Source organism: Mercenaria mercenaria, chromosome 7 (assembly GCF_021730395.1).
Source record: "Mercenaria mercenaria strain notata chromosome 7, MADL_Memer_1, whole genome shotgun sequence".
NCBI classification, from domain to species: Eukaryota; Metazoa; Mollusca; class Bivalvia; order Venerida; family Veneridae; genus Mercenaria; species Mercenaria mercenaria.
In genome coordinates, this window is record NC_069367.1 from 68,836,484 (window position 1) to 68,859,000 (window position 22,517).

General features: G+C 32.7%; 1 protein-coding gene and 1 long non-coding RNA gene across 2 annotated transcripts in view; one reads left to right on the forward strand and one right to left on the reverse strand.

The window, feature by feature from the left end:
* The window catches only part of LOC123553984 (carbohydrate sulfotransferase 11-like), a 41,515-nt gene that overhangs the window by 11,166 nt on the left and 7,832 nt on the right, over positions 1–22,517 (reverse strand). The window lies entirely within an intron of this gene.
* LOC123553985 (uncharacterized) lies at positions 8,938–14,416 on the forward strand. Its single transcript, XR_006686928.2, has 3 exons — positions 8,938–9,265; positions 10,089–10,185; positions 10,702–14,416. It is a non-coding gene; the product is annotated as an uncharacterized LOC123553985 (long non-coding RNA).

Below are 22,517 nucleotides of genomic sequence, written 5' to 3' on the forward strand. Positions count from 1 at the left end.
GAATTTTCAAAATAAAAAAAGCTTGCATTTGAAGTCCATCGTCTTTGAATTCGGACTAAATATGTTAGTAGCTCATATTTGTTGGGTATGATTGCTTAGTCGTGGAGAGTCTCATTTTCCAGTCTCTATATTGACGAATAGTCAGTATTTTTATTTAAGAAATAGGTTCCAAAGTGTGGTTTATCGTAGAATAACCCATGTTTTGAGTTCTTTATGCGTAAGAATATATTACGAAGGTCGTAGGCCTGAGTGATATATTGTTTCGCATAAGAACGAAAAACTAGGGTTATTCTACGATAAATCACTCTTGGGAACTTGTTATTTCGATTCTAACGCGACATACTAGTATCACCAGTGTTAGAAAAAAATGGTACCGTGCTACCCACCTGGATCGGATGACGTCATTGCACGCGAGTGGTTTATTGCAGTATAACCCGTGATATAGTTTACTTCACATGTATGTAGGTTATTCGCTGGTTGTGTTAGAATTATTCTTATTCTTAGAAAAGCAGATGACAAATGGAACGATCTTCATTAGGTGGTCGAAGCTTTTTCGCGTAAAAATGTTATTAAAAGTGAAAATGCCAATAACAGATCAAGTTTTAGGCTGAATAATTTAACTTTTCACAGTAGAACTGTCGGCCCCGAGATTAGATTCGGAATGCTTATTATGTTCCTCTTGTACTGTTTGCTCGGAAGAGGCAAAAGAACTTCACGGTGGAGTAAAATCTTAAATAAAATTGTAAGAAGAAATTTTCTAACGGAAAGCCATGGCAAATAAAAACAAGCCATCAGTAACTCTAAAGTCGTGCATTATTTTCATTAGTCTAAAGTATATAAATTTATATAAACAGATAAAAATATAATTTTCATATATCTAAAATTATGAAAGTTATAGAAAGCACAAGTAATATTAGAGATACATGTATATACTATGTACAATATGTTCAAACCATTTATAGAAAATTCAAATCTAAAATTCGTCATTTGTTCCAGTGGGCAATGTTATCAAAACAATTGAAAAATAATTAAAAGCAGTGATATTTGTTATCTAGATGCAAAAAATAAAATTCCCTCACCGTTCATAAATGTTAGCAGCATCAGCGCTACACCCGTCAAAATCAGCAAGTTCTGCGTAGCAGGTCTCTTTGTACATCTTAGAAATCTAAGCATTGTTATTAAGATCAGAGCTAATTTGTCCAATTTTAAGAATTTAACAAGCAAATCCGATGAATTGGTATCCCCCGCCGAAAGGGTTTGTGGTGAGGAATGGCAAAAAGATATACCGGCAAAAAGTTAAGGATGTTAATAAGAAGCAAATAATTTCATTAGTCAAAATCAATTTAACAGAAAACAAATGTTTAATTAAAGAGTACACAATAAATGTATGATACTTTGATCCGGACTAAAGAATTTATTTTGAATGGGATATGCTTACTGTAATAAGCTTGGCTTTTAAAATTAAATGCAGTTAATTGAAATGTGAGCTTGAAGTTTAACTGGAATGAAATATTGTCTTTGAGTGGTTTGGCACCAGGTGTTGCTGTTTTACATGTACATTTGAACTTAAAAGATCAGATGTCCTTAACAGAACACAGATAAGATATCTTGAACATGGCTGAGGGCAAGGTTTGTGCAGTCACAACTTAACATGTTGAAGGTTTGAACATTTAAAAAAAAAAAGGAGTGTAAATATATATATCTATATATTTATTTTTTTAGGGGGTGGGGGTGCAGGGGAACGGGAGAGGAAACAAAATTTCACATGCTGATTATAAATATTGATTGAAAATTAAAAATGAAAAAAAAAAGGTAAAAGGGTGAAGTTGGAGTGGGGGGTGGAGTGGGGGGGGGGGGCAGAGGATGCATGATCAGTGGTGGGCATGACTGGGTGGAGAAGTGAGGTGGGGGAATAGTACAACTTGGAAAGTTTGAAAAAAATCTAAAATAAATGAAAAAAAAAATGGGGAGGGGGGGGAGTGGGGTTGGGAGGGGGAGGGGGTGTGACTAAGACAAGTGGGTGACCAGTTGTGGGTGCGCAACTTCACATGTTTATAATAAATGTTCACAGAAAAGAATGAAAGAAATTTAATGAAATTCTGCCAAATGGTAAGTTTGTTATGTACAAATATGTGGATTTTTAGATAATTAAAGGGCAATAACTCTGAAGTTACAAAAAGAAATCCGTGATAAATTGTCTGTGCACAACCACGTTATAGTGCTCTAAATTCTGTTAAAGTTTCATAGTTCTAGGTCAAATATATCAAAAGTTATGATGCAGAAATTGGCATATCTATAGATCTATAGTACCCTATATAGTTAACACTAGAAACTTCTAAGGGCCATAACCCTGGTGTTACTTGGGCAATCTGTCTGAAACTTGATGGGCCCCATAACCTCATAGTGGTGAACATGTATATGAAGTTTGTTTGAAAAAAATCTAAAATAAGGAATGATTTTTTTTTTTTTTTTTTTTTTTGGGGGGGGGGGAGGGGGATAGGGGGAGGGAGGTGTGTGATCAAGGTAAGGGGCGACCAGGTGTGGGTACACAACTTCACATGTTTACAATAAATGTTCATGGAAAAGAATTAAAGAAATTTAATGAAATTCTACAAAATGGTAAGTTTGTTATGTACAAATATGTGGATTTTTATACAATTAAAGGGCAATAACTCTTAATTTACAAATAAATCCAAATGAAATTGTGTGTACACAACCACATTATGGTGATCTAAATTCTGTTTAAGTTTCATAGTTCTAGGTCAAATATATCAAACGTTATAATGCAGAAATTGCCATATTTATAGTACCCTATATAGTTAACACTAGAAACTTCTAAGGGCCATAACTCTGGTGTTACTTGGGCAATCTGACTGAAACTTGACGGGCCGCAAGAACTCATTGTGGTGAACATGTATATGAAGTTTTAAATAAATATTCCCAACCATTTCCTAGATATGGCTCCGGACGGACGGACGGACGGACGGAAAGACGGAAGGACGGACGGACGGAAAGACGGACGGAAGGACGGACGGACGGACGGACAACGCCAAAACTATATCCCTCCGACTTTCGTCGGGGGATAATAATGCAGACCACAGACCGAAACAAAGTAAATTCACGTGCAGTTGTTTAGAGATTCAATAAAAACCCGCTTAACGAATCATATAACTTCAGAGCTGCTACTCGAGTGCAGAATAGTCAACTTTGAAGTTAGTTGTATTGCTTGTAATATTTCAGATGCCAGAGCAACTCTCCTTTAAGTATATTTTTGACTACGTCATAAGCATTTTTCATAAAATAGATCAAACAAAGAGAACACGAGAGAATCGGTAAAACCAGCTGTCAATCTGAAGAGCAGTCATAATAATTGTCAAAGCATATTAATGGTGTGCCACTTCAGAAATAGTCTTGTCTTTGAACGATTATTGGAATGGATACATACATTAATGCAAATCAATACACAGCTGTCATCTGAATAGAATCTACACTATGTCCTAAGATATTTGTTATCGTTCAACAATCGGATGAAAGATGATATTCGAATACAATACTTAATTTGCAGGAAAGCATTGTAACGCTGATTTGATTTTGACTAATTCTTTATTAATTTTTTGATAAAATCGAATATCTCTGTTGCTATCGAAGCTTTTGACTTGAAACTTAAAGAAAACTTTTAGTTATTTAATACAGGGTTTACTCCAGGACAAAATCCCCATAACTGTCTGATTTGAATTTTGACAGAGTTATGCCCCTTTTAACTGTTTTTTTTTTAGTTAAAAGTTTTTGATAACACAAAATATCTCTATTGATTTGAAGGCTATTGACTTGAAACTTAAAATAGTTATATACTGTCAAAGTCTACACCATAGACCTTGAGCTGACAATTGACCCTGCTCCCCCCCCCCCCCACCCCCCCAGGACATTTAAAATACGTTACCATGCAAATTTTCATTTAATTCACCATTTGTGTTAATTTAATATTATAAACATGCCTGTTGTACAATTAATCGTAATAAACAAGTCGCTTAGATAAGTTTATGTATTTAAAATAGAAATTATCATATGTTCATATCATTTTAGGTGAATAGATGTTATGTATTATCCGTAACTTACGTTACTTCTTTTGAAATTACTAGAACATAGAAATATATCAACAATGATGATTTTTTAAATTGTAAAATACTGATAATGGCCAATACACAGTTCAGTAATTAAATTTATATATAATAAAACTGTCCCTAGAGTTAAATTATTCAATATGTCACATATGATACGTTACCTTTCCGAAATATGTGTTAAAGAAAAAATATTTAAAATTTTGTTATTACCTATATGGTCAGGATTTTAAAAATAATACACACTGGACTATAAATAAACATCACCAGACATGAACAACATTATCAAATAAATGTATATAGATTTTATAATTCATTAGAAATATTATTTAAATGTATATTAAGAATATATAGCTCTTTGAATGTACCAGTATGACTGCATATCATAATTATCATTAGTATAATTAAATAACATAGACTCCGCAATGCGAAGCAATATTAGTCCCTATAAGGTATGACCTCTGACGACTAAGTGTGACATTGAGCTTGAAGTGAAAAATGGTATTCACTATACACCCTTATTAGGGGTGGAAGAGGTTTCTAACGCTAAAAGGCAGATGGCCTTAGATTTCGGTTGTTGATGATAAATACAACTGCATTCAATAGAGTTTGGTCTAGAGGAGATATTCCTCGTAAACGATTGATCCTCCTAGCCATGTGATGTCGATCCTCCTCGCTGATTTGCTGTTTCTCCTGTGACCTCTGACAGTGACCTTGGTTACCATTAACAGCATTCTCACTACACTCCCCCAGCCCTGTTCTATAAAGTGGGTCATAAGGGCTTGGGAGGCCACAAATGGATTCCTTGCAGAATCAGACATAACAGGGATACCCTGCAGGATAATTAACATGGAGGTTTTGCCAATAACAGTCATACATCTAATGCGAAGCAGACCACAAGTACTTCCTTCTTAAAACAGACGAGATTCCCCAATGAATGGTTAATTACTATACTGAAGCAGTTATTCCACACATATCTTATAATAACAAAACTTAAGGTCATGGGATACCCTGACCCAAGTTCATAAACTTCCGGGATGCCTGGAAAAAATACCAAATTATCAAGGCCCTGGGATACCCAGAGCAAGGACCATAATACTGACACTAATGTATGCCAGGTGATACACATACTGCATTAGTTCATAAACTCTTGGGTTGCACGGAGAAATGTTCCAAATTATTACCGTGCTGGAATACCCATACTAATGTGTACTATGGGATACTCATTCTGACCTATATTTCTAAAACACAGTCAAGATACCTAGCAAAACATACAAATATGAGAAACTTGGGTTTTCTTGAAAGTTTGGCGGACGGATGGACATAGCATCTGCATCTTTCACAAGGATAAACCTGGAATACCCAGGAAGCTTGGAAGACTTCAGACAGATGGACACAGTTTCTGCGTCTATTGCTGTACTGGGCTTTGCCTCTGCTGACACATATCTAAACGAGGGTCTCAAGTAAATGATCCATGACCCGAAGTCCCTTTCCTAGGCCTCCAGCCCAAGAATCTCTATTGCTTAAACCAGACAGGTCCCTCAAAAGGTCCCGAAATACCAATACCCATCTGGAAGGGACTCGTGTTTCAACCCAAGTACAAAGGATGTTGTGGTTAAATAAAGGCTGCACAGCCATATCTACCATCAGTTTTAGAGACTGCAGTCTCACACTGGAGACAAGTCGATCTTGCCACCACTTAACTAAAATCCACACGTCCACTTACTGAGTAAGGGTAAGCAAGCCAAAACCAGACAAATAAGTGAGACTCTGGCACAACGTACCCCTACTGGTCTATCCATCAGAACAGGAGACATGAACACATCCCATAGACCCAGCCCCTCCAAGTTGATGTTTCCATAATTGTGTAAAGCCATAGTTTCAGGAGCAAGGTCCATACAGTAATTGTTGTCATAACCCAACCCTTTCCCCCGAAATGTGCACAGTAAGGGTAGTGTAAACTACCAACCTCGAAATGAAGGAATTAGTAAAATAGACATGAAGGACACTGATCCCCAAACAATGACACTGCAGTTTGCGACGCAGGACAAGTATTGCTCAACATATATTTGTTCCACAGTTGCTGTCATGGAGATGGACTTGATGTACATGCACTTAGGTTAAATGCAGGAAGATGGAACCCTGTTAGAGAAGGTGGTACCGAATACAATAAGGTTTCTAGTGGTGGCAACCACCAGACCTGTATGCCCTCATGACCTAGACAATGCCCTCATGACCTAGACAAAACAATGATAGATTGACTGTTGGTACCCAACATTATTAAAAGGCAACTGCCCAGTGTGAATGAAGGGCAGTACTCAAGCGGCTTTTGATGTTGATGTTGAATAGGGTTGCTAGTATGAGGTACACAAACCTTTGGAAGAAAGTGGCCTCCGAACTTCACACAAGTGGCTTGATTTTCAGTAACAATATTCCCCAATAGTGTTATTTGTCTCTGACCTTAGGTTCTCTAGAAACCAGTTGAGGTTCAAATGACTGGAAATCAAATAGGTCCTCTGTCTGGAATAAACTTGTCAATTGGTAACAGAATTCACCCATAAAAGTTTAAAGTCCCATATTTGCCATCAAAAGAGTTAGTTTTGTAAGAACTTGCCTTCAGAGTGGGCAATCAAATGCACTTTACTTTACCTACTAGAGTTACATTAATTTCACTTGCAGAATATCCTATTTTGTGCAGTTCCTATAATTGTCTTATTGAACTACCATCAGTATATACATGCCGTATTAAAAAAGTCACAGTATTCCAGTCATGACCATTACTGGATACCGGCTCCATAGAAGATACATGTACATGGTATATCTACTTAAGGATACAGTTGAGATTGACAACATGTTGGATGATGTCTATGTTGATGAATGAATCTACTGTACATTCAAAACAATCACAATTACAACATACAGCAGTTAACAAAATGTAAAATGTGTGTGCATAAACATGCACAAGATTTCTAAATATCGTGATATGCCTGTTTTAAATTTAGCATCTTTATAGAGCACTGTGTTGATCAATGTCTGTATATATTATAAGAAAGTCACTTCAATGTGCTTAAATAGCTGAATATATATATATATCAATTGTTTAAAAAATCTTTGGTTGCATAGTGTTCTCGTGAAGGTGTAATCATGGACCATGTAAATAAGGTTCTAGAATGTGTTTAGAATTGAAAGCAAAATATTTAAAACAAAAACAAATCATTGTAAGTTTGCTATTTTTCCAAGATAAAGTATATGTTCACAATACAGAATACATGAAAATGAATAGCTTATATGTTAGGTAACGTACAGCGTAAATTGTAACGTAGACTGTTTTTTAAATACATGGGTTTAAAGTTAAAATGCAAAGCTATGTTAAAACATATTTTGATTGAATTGTAGATATGCTTTTTTTAAGTGCTACAGTATATATTTAAGGTAACAGAACACAAGAGATATAGTTAGTTTGTTCGGTAACGTAAACTATAACTTAATTTGATATATTTATACGTGTTTTAAGTTAAACCTTCAGTTTGAAATGCAAAACTATACTTTTGAGAACAAAATTATATTGTTGTTTTTTTTTTTCAACTGATAAAGTGTGTTTAAAAGAAAATGAAGACATACAATATAATTTGTAAGTTTGGTAACGTAAAATGTAATGTAGAATTCAATGTAAGACATCTTACAAGTTAGAGGTTTGTTGATAAATAAGTATATAGTTGTATTACATGTAACTAAAGAATGTCAATATAAAATTGATAGAACATTTTTATGAAAAACATGTTTGAAGTAGGTATGATTGAAAATTAGCATATTTTGGAAAAATGACGTTACATTTTAAGAATCGCTAAAAGTATGCTTTCCCTTGACTTATACTAGCAATCTATACATCATTGTTTTTGCTGAACTTTGAACTTTTTAATAGTAACTTCAATTTCTAATTACCTGGTCATCTAAATTTGCAATAAAAACTTCATGCCAAAAATGTTGCTTTTTTTAGGGTAACGTATCTTTTTCCGATATTTTTCTTCTTTAACATCACATTTTAGATATTGAAATTTTATCAAATCGCAGCATCTAGTATACACCTTGTAATAAAATATGCGAACTTGAAATGATTTACTAACATAATGGTACCATTCGTCTGTAAAAATTGATGCAAAAATTATTGGTTTTGAGGGTAACGTATTTTAAGGTGGTGTTACGGAGAAAAGCCCCACTCGCCAGTTGCAAACTTTATGCCAAAATGTTCACCACACATTGGAGTTTCAAAAAAATATGGTCCACAAAATTCCCCCTGGGGGGGGAGCAAAACCCCTTCTGGCTCATAGTCTACCAGGATTTCTCCTGGTATGTAAACACATAACTCTAATCTAAATTTTGATAGAGCTTTGCCCCTTTTTAACTTAAAATTGTTGGTTAGAGTTTTGAATTAAGTCAAATATCTCTGTTACTATCAAAGCTTTTGACTTGAAACTTAAAATGGTTATTTACACCAAAGGGAACAATCTCTATAACTCTGATTTGAATTTTGACAGAGTGATGCAACTTTTTAAGTTAGACTTTCTTCACTACAGTATCATAAAATTTTCACTGGCAAAGCTCTAATTCAGAGTCAAGCACTACGGACAGCTTTTGTATTAAGTTTTAATAGAATTTAGATTCTTAATATGTTCTTAATATGTATGGGCGTTTTTAATTTGTGTACAGTCTATTACAAATCAAATTTGATTTGTATTATATTTTGTTTGTAACTGTATTATTTGTGTTTGTATTGTTTGTCTCATATATGTGACGCACCATGACATTTTGGGTCCAAATTCGGCGTTACGTCATTTGAGAAAACATCGATTAAAGTTACGTCACAAAAAATGGTGGACATTACCACGTGTTCGCGGCAATTAATGCATTTCTTGTTTTCAATAATACTCTACCTTGCCACAAGAAAAAAATGAAGTGACATTTATAAACATTTCCGTGTTTTGCAATTCCGTTTCTTTAAAAAATTTAAATGATTGATAATTTATCGCCCTTTGAATTGACACGCCATTTGTAAACATCGAAGGTCGCGGAGAAAATGAAACTACCAAAAACAATTATTTGATGATTTATTTCGATTGTATAAAGAATGACAGTTAGCGAATCTCAAGGTAAGTAAGTATTTAAGCGATATGTAGTGTTAAAAATATTATTTGAGTTCATATCGACAGTTTTGTCCGATATCTTTTCCAAAAATAGCCCGGATTTGACACTAATGACAGATTCGAGGTAGATTTAGCGTAGTTCACATTTTATTTACAAGTGTCAATATATTGTAGACTATATTTTATTTACTAAATCTGCCATGAATTTAACTTTTTTAAATCGGTTTTGACTATTATAAATTCAGTAGAATCTGTATGCAAGACAATTACAAGAAGTATTCAGTAGAATCAGTATACAAGACAATTACATGAAGACCTTGTGACTCTGGTGCCAGACAAAATTACAACAGTCAGTCATAATGTTTAGTTACATATTAAAGTTAAAGCCCTGATCATTTTATAAATATAGCCATGCCATGAAATGACTGATTAGGAATAGTTGAAACACATCTGTTATCAGCTTCAACCATTAATTTCTTACATGTAATGTCAAATCAGTTCATACATAAAACTTCTACAAGGCATAAATACTGTTTTTATTTGGAAAGAGACAGTTTTTTCCAAAGCTTTTCATTTTAAATTTGCATACTGTTCACTTGGCCATTATTTCTGGATTCCTCACCATTTTGTACTGTTCTTGGCAAGTGACTAAAAACCAGTTAGTAAGATAAATAAACTTCAGATACATTTTGTTTTGAAAGCCTTGCCAGGAATTCAAACCTATTACTCTTTTTATAGAAGTCTTTGTGCTAAATATGTACTGAGCTAACTGCCAAGGGCATTTTTATCTCACATTTCAGCCTTTTTCAGTATTTTTTTCATTTTACAGATCAACCACTGAGGATTGTTTGGCTTGATGCAATGACCTTAAACAGTGAAGTGATTTTCCAGGAAGGTCTATACACAACAAGTTGGATTTTATGGGGGTTTGTAAATTTCTTCAAACATTTTTTAGTTACTATACTGCTATTCTAAGAAAGATAAAGACATTAAAGTAGCATAAACATAAATGATCTATTTCATTCATAACATTTTAAGAGAAATGATTTTGATTATAGACCCATTCAACAAATATGTGTAATTTATTAAGAAGTGAATAAGTAATGACGTACAATAATTGAATATATCATGTATGTATTTTTTCATATTTTCAAAATTATTTTTACAGTATTTGTGTTTACATTAAGTTTGATTGCATGAATTGTATGTCTAGTCTGTAGGAATCTTAGCTAGTTTATGTATTCCTGAAAAGCTACTTTTTCTGCATGAATATTGTAAGATTCTTGGATGAGTTTATACTTACCAAATCTGCTTTCAGTCAGCTTTTAACAAAAAGACTCTCTTTTAAAGCTTAAAAAGATGCTTTACAGTCTTTTATTCTGTAACCTTATACTAATCTTATTAAAATGAAGTTCTAATGTTGATGAATTTTTGTTTTGCAGTGATGAAAGAACTATGAATATGTAAATGGGAATGAAACAGAAGGAATGAATATGTTCTACTGATCATCCAGCTGAAATCATGCCTGTGGAATAGAGTGCATGTCACAAATACTGATATGAGCAAATACCTCCATATTGCACAAATAATGTGATGTTTCCTGCCCTAATGACCAGAAAAAGTTCAAAATTCTAGTTCAAATTACAAATGTGTTTCAAGAAAAAGTAAAACTTAGTCAGCTGTGAGAAATATTGGGTAAAAGTAGTGTTTTGATGTCGTGACAGCTGTGAAGTTGTTTGAGAAGCACTATCCTAATTTTTCTAACAATACAGAATTTAACTTATAAATTTTCCAAAACTGCATGCATGAAATACTAAAACATGTCTGTTGAATGAATCCTAGTTGTTTCAAAACTACAACATGTGTGACACTAAAGCACAACCTTTGGAGGAAACATTTTTACAATAAAAACTGCCTTGCCAGTGTGAGTGTAGGAAGGATTTTTCCAGAAATGGCAGAAAACTACCAATATAGCAGAAAATATTTGTTACTGGCTGAATATAATATATTTTATTTCAAGAATTAATCATGTTAATCCATGATTATAATTGTGTTAAAAGATATTTTTACATGACATGACCTTTGCAGAAATAGCTAATTTTTTTTGGCAAAACATTGTGAGTTGCCATGGTAACACAAATTTGACTTAAATTTAGATTTGTTTGATTATGTAAACAGCGTGTGTCATGTTTATATTCTGCTAATCAGACTATGTTCTGCAAGAAAATATCTTTTATGTGTAACCATCAACAAAACATGTCGTAACACAAATCTGCCATAAAATGGCAGAGCTGTAATGCAGGTAGGCATATCAGGAAAATATGTAGTTCTGAAAGACAAGTTATATTACATAAAATGATGTTTGTTTCTTATAAATGATCATAACTGACCATTTATGGTGTAAAACAAATGTATACTGAACAGATGCTAAATGAATGTTCTGATTCTTTCTGGAAAATTTTCAAAAAACTACTATTTTAAGAAAATAGTGCATTGTTGCCATGGTAACATTAATTTAACTTTTAACTTATTTTGGATATCATCATATGTAAACAACATCTTTCTTGTTTATATGTTATATATGTTAAGCTGTATTATGTTAGTGAATATATTTTCATTTGTAATAATTGCATCAACAAAGCACTATGTTATTACACAAGCCTGCCTTAAAATGGCAATAGTTGTAATTGAGAGAGGTGTATCTGAAAATTATGTATTTCTCAAACCATATTACATTAATTTTCACGGAATGATGTCTACCCTCTTACTTTTAAATAAGAAAACAGACAGCTTTTGATGTAAATATATGGAAAAACACTTCCAATGTTCAATTTATTACAAAGAAATTGCCAAAAAAGTCAGTATTTTTGTAAGAAAATACCACATTGTTGCCATGGTAATGTTAGTATTTTTGTAAGAAAATACCACATCGTTGCCATGGTAATGATTCACTGATCAGTATATCTAAGTCTTTTGAAATTTTAGCAATCTCACAGTTGATAATAACTGTCTAATAATTATATCTTCTTACCTGATATTCTTTCTTACTGTTTAACAGATAAGGTGTCTATAATAATAAGATTAATGTCCTAGTTTTTGGGATGTTGTCTAATTTGGTATCAAATAAATTCTGTATCTTGTTCAAAAGAATGTCATAAAACAGTTGTCTGTAAACTGTTAGCACACTAGAAAAAGTTAGTTGTGTATTTAGTTCACATTCTATGTAATTTATTGCTAGATTTATCAAGAGACTGTTAAAAAAGAGGTTAAACAACAGTGTTGCTATAGAAACAATTTTTAGAACATAAATATTTTTATACTACATGAAAGAAAGAGAAAAAGAAATACATTCCATTAATTGCATGTTGCTTTTGTTATCTTATCATGTATTTTATCTTGATATTATATAAATATGGTGTCATTACTAAGATATACTGCCTCAATTTTGATACAGTTAGACAAAAACATAGTGTCCGAAAAGTGGTAATATCTCCATGACAACGACTGATTTTTGTTGTCAAATTGAAGATTTTTACTCAGAACGGGTCAGTCTGTCAGATTAGCCCAAATCCCCATTTTTGACCAAAATTGCATTTGAACCCAAAATCTCATACTCTGTCACATATATATAACAATATGAAGAATATCATAACAATATGAAGAAAGATGGTATTCGAATATACTTAATTTGCAGGAAAGAATTGCAGCAATCATATCCATTATTGTTATTTTTCATTATCCTGTGACAAGTATACAAACCTGATGGTTTTTGACACAATAAATCATTTTACATAACTTATATTTAAAAAGAGTTTTATAAGTGTAAAAACAGTGTAAGATCAATTAAATATCTTTCAACGAGTGAACGCCAGATGCAAAATAAGTGCCAAACCGCGATTTTATATGTAAAATCTGGGGAAAAAAATTACCTGATATACGATTCGTAAACAACCGTATATATATATTTATTTCATGAATTTAAAACGAAATTCTGTCGATTTTCCCAACATGAATACCGGAAAGACCACATTCAAAGGCAATGGCTCTAACGGAATTCCGTACATTTACCCTGTGATATCGCGATGAAAACATTCGTTAACATCGATTTTGTATACTATAAATTAATATATTTAAACAAAGTAATCGTTATTATGTTTTGGTTAATAGTAAACTGTTCATTTAACGGCAATATGTTGTTTGTTACGTGTTTATTAGCACATTTTAACACGGGTAACGCCTTCGTACAAATATAGGTTTATTCGTGCTGATAGATATTTCAGATTCGCCATTGCCATCTAACAAGCGTAATAGCTTTTTTATTTTTAACACATGACAAAAACTTGAAGTACATGTATTTCTTTGAGCTTGGAAGATACTATTGATATGATCTAATATTGTATGCTATAAACTGTGTACAATAACAATGAACAGCTATAGTAAGGACTAACATCTTGTGCCTTTTGACTATATAACTCATTTTTCTAGAATGTAGTAGAATTAATCCTAAACTAAACCGATAAGTAATTTAGCTTGGATCCTTTATTTTTCAATGTTTTAGCCTTTGACTTATTTTAAAATATCAGTTATATGTTTATTGACTGTGGCAATACAAAGAGCTACACCAGGTGTTTGAAATTAAGTTTGAACAATATAAACTATAGACGTGCTATTCTTAAGAAAGACTGAGTTCTTATGACTTACTAATTGAAAAAAAATATTTCTATGAAAATCGGAGTACTTTTAAATTCATGGAATTATTAAACTCAAAATATAAGATTACACTAACGAAACTTGCATTATACATCACTAAATCCGTCCAATGTTAGACCAGATGTCACTTAGATATAAGTCTATTTATATACATTCGTGTTTTGAATATACCTTAGTATCTTATGTTATGCTTAATATGTTTATTTTGATTTTCTCGCATCTATACATGAAACATGTTTATTTGTTACTATTTATTCATTTATTAATTATTAATACAACATTGACTTTATTATGCTTTCTATACATGTCATAAATTAATGTTTATACGTTTTATGTGTCAATGAGCTTTTCATGCTTAAGATGAATAAGAGTTATGTCATGTCATGTAATGTCATGTAATTGAAATATAATGAGCAAGGATAGAAAATGAATGTTGTTTTTTGTATCTTATTTTGAAATTCGGCAGATACAATTTTATGTTATGCCATGCTATGCTATGCTATGCTATGCCATGCCATGCCATGCCATGCTATGCTATGCTAACATCATGACGGTCTTTTTCAAAAAGATAAATTGGGCAGTTTGACTTGTTTTCCCGTTTTAACTGATAATTTGGTATTTAATTACAAATGACTATGTTAACTAAAATGTCCACATGTCAATAGAAAACAGTGACATCGTGAACTAAATTAATGTAATCACGGAAACGAACCCCGAAATTTATGTATATAACGTCAAAATTCGGCTTTGATCCATGTCTATTTAAGGAACACAGTTCCAACTTTTCATCTGTTTTTCAAAATGACCAAGAGAATAATAGATGCAAGTACACATGATTTTCCGTATTAACGTCGAATGAGGTGTTTTTAAGCTTTGGTATTAAGTTTAAATTAATAAAAAAGAAAGAAATATATTACTTGCTTAAAGGACATATCTGGAAGCTTCTTGAAAAGGGAAAGATAATTTTATTTGATATTTCTATAAAGATATTACCAAAATAGTAATTTATTACATAAGGTTTCATGTTAAGTGTTTTTAGGTCATAAAGTAAACGGCCCTGAGACCATCAAGAAACCCCTTATTATACATATCTGCTTAAAAAATGACATGAAATGCGTTACTATCGAAATACGAGCCCCGCCACACATACATATTAAGCTTATATTAGAAATCCACGCCCAGATACAAGCTGCCACGTTATCTAAAACGCAGCCGTCTGTAGATAAGAGTTTATTCAAATTATGGTGAATGTCTTAAATATTATTACTTTCCTTTTTCTGATTAAGAAATAATATATCACAAACAGTGATTTGTCGTTGAATAAAATCAGTTAAGATGCGAAGCAATTATATCACCTAGGCGCAGCCCGAGTGATATAACATACGCAACTAAACGACAAACAATGATTTTATTCGAGTGCAAATCACTGTTTGAGATATATTTGATCGATTCTAACACGTTATCAAGGATTATTACGTACGTCATTGTCGATATCTATCAAACATTTGCCTGATTTATGTTGATTTCTTTTCCAACGCGCCGCTATGCCGTCTAACGACATAAAGTATTAATTGTGACGTCAGAAAACTGGATTGTTGAATAATATCACAGTTTTCAGACTTCTTTGTTTTTAACAGGAAAACAAATCGGGTCATGTTAGAATACAAAATAATTTTAGATGGTTATTTACTTTAAACCCGGATAAAAAGTTTGCTTGTAGGAACAGAAAAACAAACATCAGATTTCTGCAGCTAGAACATTCAATTTTACGAAGTACAATGAATTTCTTTTGTTTAATAAATTTAAATCTACCCTTGTGACAAGGTATACTTCTTATTTAATACAGATGGTCGCTAAAATAGGTTAAACTGAAATTCTTTAAGTCTTAAAGCAGTTATATCTAACAAATGATCTTTCTGCATAAGGCCGTTTGAAAGACATTTCTTTGCGCAAAGGGGATATCTTTTTACGTTTGGAAGCTAGCAGTGACAGATAAAGAGAAGATGCAATAGAAATTGTAGTGTTTTATAGCTTCCTCTGTAGGTTAACGTTTTAGCACTTTATTTGAAATATAAAACTTGATAACGTAAAGTGCTAAACAAACGACAGAAAAAGTAAAGTTACAGAAAGAAAGTTGACTGATCCCTATGCAAAATTAGATATTGACCAATCAGAAACGCTAAAAATAATTTGCTTCTTCCCGCGCCATATCGTAGAAAGCGGTTATTTACCCGCCTACTGATTTAAAAAAAGTTTTCTGGTTTAAGAGCAAGGGTTTTCACGTCACATGCTATCTCTTAAACTTTAACACATTTTTGATAGATTTTAATAGATACTTCCTTCAGAGAGAGAGAGAGAAAAATGAGAATGAAATTTCATTGTCGCACACTCTATCTCTTTTCAAAAATAAGATATCTATCAATCTATCTATCATAAAACAGAGATTCAGCATAGCTCTTTCAGAATATTGCTGTTTCTCAAACTAAAGAGATATCGCAACCAAAAAATAAACTGTTCCTATAGTCACTGAATACATAGTAAAATAGCTTATCAAACAGAACTCTATACAAGAGGGTGAGCTTAGTTACATACTGATGCATTATTATTGATATACCTATTTGCGTCATCATGATGTAACACCTGCGTAGTACTGCTCCTACAACAAGCTATTTTTTGGTTAGAAAACGAAACTTTCTTCCGGTTATTTTAGTCATAAATTGTTAGCAGTGATTATTAGCAATTTCTTTATAATTTCCGTTTACGTTTGATTGCTATGGTTTGAAGCAACCACCAACAGATTGATGAAATATGGAAATCCTTAGCTGTCTTACTGCTAGATATTTGCACTGCTGTTGAACAAGTTGCATACTATTTAAGTCATCTGAGCCATATATATTCGATCAATATAACATTATTCTCTGATCATTTTACAGCGAAATATGTGCACATATTATAATTTAATAATGAATACACTCCATGAACTGTTTGTGCAGCGTTGCTACTCGTTGATCTGCATTTTCCATAACAAAGTTTTTCCTTGATTTTAATTGAAATGTTAGACTATACCATAAATTCTATACAGTATTTTAAAACAAATCTCAGGGTGGCAATAGGACTTTTTAATTGTCAAAATCTCTTGATAAAATTTGAATTTGGTAGGGTGTTTTGAAATTAACGACCATTTTGGACACTAAAAATATTAGAAAAAAATAAAGCCGGAATAAGATTTGTATTTTCCCCAATTCACGTCAAAAGTTATCAAATATGTATGTCGATAGTTTTGATAATCATTGCGCGTAAGTGTTATGAATTAAATCATTTTAAATGCGGATATACTAATGTCAAATTATTCAGTCTGATGTTTACTTTAAAACTAACCTTCCCTACAAAGGTTGTTTACCTGTTTGTAAGGATTTTCTGCTGTTAACAAAAATTAGGGGTTTATGATGTTCCTTTATGTTTATCAATAAAACGGGTAATCCTGTATATCGAGTTTTGTACGAGTCTTTTCTTTGGCATATTGGCATAAACATGCCTTTGGCAATTACAAAATAATATCTCAGAGGGCCAAGACATACATACATAAAATACAAATTCATGATATTAACAGTATATAATGCAAATACAGTGTATTGTATAATATATTGAGTAATTACGTGACATAAATGCACATGCAATACTAAATAAGTTCACAATAAATTGAATTAAGAAGCAGCAGTATCAAGTTTTTTTACGTATTTTCATAGCATGAAATACATACTTGGCTACGTTTCTAATAGTTCTAACATTTTTGATGATAATAGTTTACAAACTTTTTAACTGAAGGAAAGGAAGGATCAATACAATACTTTTGGCGTAGATCACGATAAAAAGGACAACATAGCATAAACTGGTACTCCGATTCGACATTTTATACATATATCTTACAAGTACGATCATTTCTAGCTACATTCATAAATCTACCACTCTCAACTTCTAGGCAATACGCAGACAGTCTAAACCTAGATAAATCAATTCTTTAAAGAAACCCTATCAATAACATCTAAATAGTTTTCATAGCTAAACTCAGTCTCGAATTTTCTTAAATAATTTAATTTAGGCAGATTTGATATTTATCGTTCCATTCTTGAACATACTGGTCGCGCAGCCTTTGCTTAAGCGAAGATTCGTAATTACCAGCAAAAAGGTTAATAAATAGATCTTTCACCGACAGAGCCCAAGAGTTTTTTTTTTTGTTTGTATTGTTACCAGTAGTATTAAAGGCATCAATAAATACATCGTGAATTATAGAATCAGAATTTTTCATTATTTTTTAACCATTGTTTCAATGCACGTTCGTTACATATCATAGACAATGGGAAACGACCAAGTTCTCCTAATACAGCAGCATTTGAGGTCTCAGACCGCACACCAAGAATACGTTTACAAATTCGTAAATGTAATTTATCAATTTCTTTTACATTACCCCCACTCCCTTCCCCCCAACTGCCCCTCCCTCCCCATCCCCAACAAACTTCTGATCCGTAAAGACATACAGGTGTAACAAGAGAGACAAAAAGAGACAACTGAATTTAATATCCATAGGAACTGAACTGCAAATTGATAATAAATTATTATAAGCCTTGAGAGCTTGGTCGTTTAAAGATTTTACAGCATATTGCATATAACCTGTGTAATAAAATTTCATACCTAAATAACAAAATGAATTTACAACTTCTATATTATTATCATTTATATACCAATGATAATTCCGAGTGATTTTTCTCTTTTCAAATACACAAATTTATGTTTTTCCTACATTTATTTCCAGACCCCACTTGAGCGAGTATTCGTATAATTTTTTAAGCTAAACCTAAAGACTGTTAGGGTTTGTAGTGAATAGAAAAATATCGTCGGCAAATAATAACATGTACACAGACAATAAGTTTATATCAGTTTCAGACAATTGTAAAAAATCAATAATATTCTTTACATCATTTATAAATAGTACAAACAGTAAAGGCGACAGTGGTTCACCTTGCTTTACGCCTAACGTTACATTAAAAAAGTCAGAATACGACAATATTACAGTGTCTTTTACACAGGCTTTTACGTTACTATATATAGACTTTATCATTTTTACCATTTTACAAGTTATTCCGGGTTCATTTACTTTAGCCTATAATATATCAATATCCAATAATTATGTGAGCAACCTGTGTGACAGGTCATTAAAATGTAAACAAACACTGTAAAATTACTGGTGGAAACGTTGTTGCGTTATTAAAAATATTCTGATAATAGTTTGAGCGTAAATAACTGGGGATCGGCCATGTTTCTCGGTTTAAATTGGCATCTGTATTAAATGAAGTAAGTACCTGATTTTCTAAAAATACCTTCACACACTTCAATTATGGCTTTAAAATAGAAAAAGTGGAAACTTCACAGGTCGCTCAACACGACAAAAACGAAAATGTTGCAGGCTCGGTTTGATTGAGCCTGTTCATGGACGGTAGTGGAAATGCATGCTACCGTCCACGCCCTCTAGCCCCGGGTTGAGCAGAACTCAACATTTACACATGCTAAAAGTACAAAAACAATTTAGAGACATCCGCAACTCTTAATGATGGCCTTATTTGTAAACTTTCAGGATATCTAAATTTACTTATAAGCAATATTTGCAGCAAATCATTTGTAAAATTTCTAAAAATAATATTTGTCATTGTTATTATTTTGTCCGATATTTTTCAATCAGAAACTATATTTCTTGTCGTAAATTAGACTTATCGAAGAGTTTTTAAAAACGATCTTACTACCACCCTCAAAGATCTTTAGAACGGTATACAGTTTACATCTGAATTTTGCAAATCACAGTTCACGAAAACCCTGTTACAGATTACGCAGATCTAACTGTAGTCACTCGCACGATATACAAAGGGTTTAATATGTCGATCAGCAAAGCCTGTCACAAGCTAACTACGATTTTATCCAAGGCCACGACCAGATGTAAGATGCTACGTTATTTATAGTCCGATCGATTCGTAACAGAAAATGCCAAAATAATTCAGAAAATGGGAAAAGCACCAAATTTGGCACAACTTTTTATTAAAGCATAATAAATCTTAAATTTGAATCAAAAGCAAAAAATAACAAGTTAAATGTTGTTAATTTCTTTCTGTTTCCATGGTAACGGTTAAAATCAAGCCTTTAAAACTCAGTTTAATATAATATTATCATAGCGAAACCATTTTCTTTTTCATATTTTAAAGATTTTGTATTTTACTATATGCAATTTATATCAATATGTTACTTGTATTCCCTCCACGACAGTATATTAAAACATTGTTGTTATTCCCCCACCAGTGTTTAGCAAGAGGGGGCTTATGGGTTGCGCCCATATACCTGTCAATACGTTAGCCATGCGAAGTGGCATACTGCAATAACTTTGAAACTACAACAGATTTTTTCATGATACTTGATACATAGACAGATAGTGGAGAATGCCTGCGTCATTTAAATTTGTTCCTATGATACCAAATGTTGTGGCTATAGCAACAAATAGTCCACGAATATGACAAAAAGCATCATCTTGCATTTCTTTAAAACTAAGAGAGATCGTTTCTTGAAAAATTGTACATAGATAGGAGGAAAAATTGAAAACATGCTTGTTATTTTATTTTCTCCCTTTGTAATCTTTTCATCCGTCTGTATATCCGTCCATCATTTGCAAATGGTGGATTCTTCAATAACTTCAAAAGTACAAATTCTAAAGACTTGTTTATAGATAGTAGGTAATATGGAGAATGTGAAGGTCTATTAACTTAGTTCTATGTAAAATTGTAGTTCCTATGACACCAAATACGACAACTACCCCTTCGGTTTGGGACTTAGAATGCAATAATAGATTATAACGACGGACTAGTAGGATCATTTAAAACAATGTTCATAATAATGCACCCGCTGTCACAGTATCTGCATAATAAATTGATCACATAATTCTTGATTATAATGCTAACTGTGTAACAAAGAAGAGTAAGGCTGAAAATATTAAAGTGGCTTTCATTGACAACACTTAGCAACTATTCTGTGAAATATTTTACTCAGAAAAGTCAGATGGAATTTTTGAAATAAGGTACATGTCAGAGACTGGTGCTTGAGGCAAAAATTACCAGAAAGGTTCCAATCCATAAAAGATACCTCTGGTCAGCCTTATTTATCTTGACTTGTAATCTTAGAAAAGGGATAGAATACATGACCCCATATGTGCCAAACCTGATAGGCAACCTTTTTAGTATGTTCAAGAGGTGTAGCAGATCTTTCCGGAATGCACACTGTAGCCCTACTCTTTGTGTGAACAAAGGGTTGATCAGCTGTAACTTGACATGTTTTGTTGTAAAGAAGAGTATCGAATGACTCGTTGGTATTTAATCTAAGTTAGACCCAATTAAAGAAGAAAAAACAAGCTCTGAGAATGATGCTGTGAAATCAAAGAAACTGATCAAAAGTTCCAAAGCTTTCATGAAATACCCGTAAAAGTGCTCTCATGTCTTCACATTTCATTAAAAATCGATGAAACTGTTATATGATGTAAAATGGGGAATTTAGTTGATATGTCAAATTAGAATTTTCTTTCGACAAATAATAGTTGCTAGTCCCCATGGCAATGTGTTCATCCGGCCCACTTTTGTCTAATTTCTTATACTGCATTCGCTAAAACATTATTTGCCACTTTTCTCAGTCTACATGTTCTTAAATCAGGTGAATATTTATGTGAATTGTGTTATGCCAAAAAATCAAATTATCAAAGTAGCATATTTTCTGAACAGAGGTCTGCAATACAATGTTTTGTTATGAATCAAGAAAAGAGACAATGCTTTACTGCATAAGGGTTTAGTAGGGACAGTAATCTAAAGAAAACAAAATTTTATCAGTGATAGTGGCTAGGAGAGTATCATTGATGGTTAACAATTCAGACGTCAAAAAACAACGTCGTTCAGCAATATATTGAAAATTAAAGCTATCTTTGATATGGATCGATGTACCACAGTTAAGGGTCCCATTTCATTTATACCACAGAAATATTATATGAACACTTTGTTTGTAGGAAGGCGTAGAAAATGCATTTAAAAGCTTGATTGACCGGTAATCACGGATAGTACTGGTTAGTTTTGTTTGACAAGACAACGTCATTCTTACATTGGACCGCTTAAATGGTAGTGACATAGCCTTACAAATGGTAAATAAATAATATTTGTCGTCTTAAAACTAGTAAAAGTACTCACATTCAATATGTCCTTATCTATTTTGATTTCGGCAAAAATATCCAGAAATATATATTTTTTGGGTAGAAATGGTGGATTCTGCTCCTAATTAATACCCTCATCACACTCAGCCACGTTTCCACTACGTTCCAAAAAACTGCCAGGACGCTGTTAGAACTTGTACAATGTAGAAGGAACACAGTAGACACGATAAGAACGTGATATGGTCTCCATGGGCGTGGAGGGCGCGGTCGAACTTTGGACATGTTCAAAACAAACATAGTGAGGATGTGGTCGAGTCAGGAGGC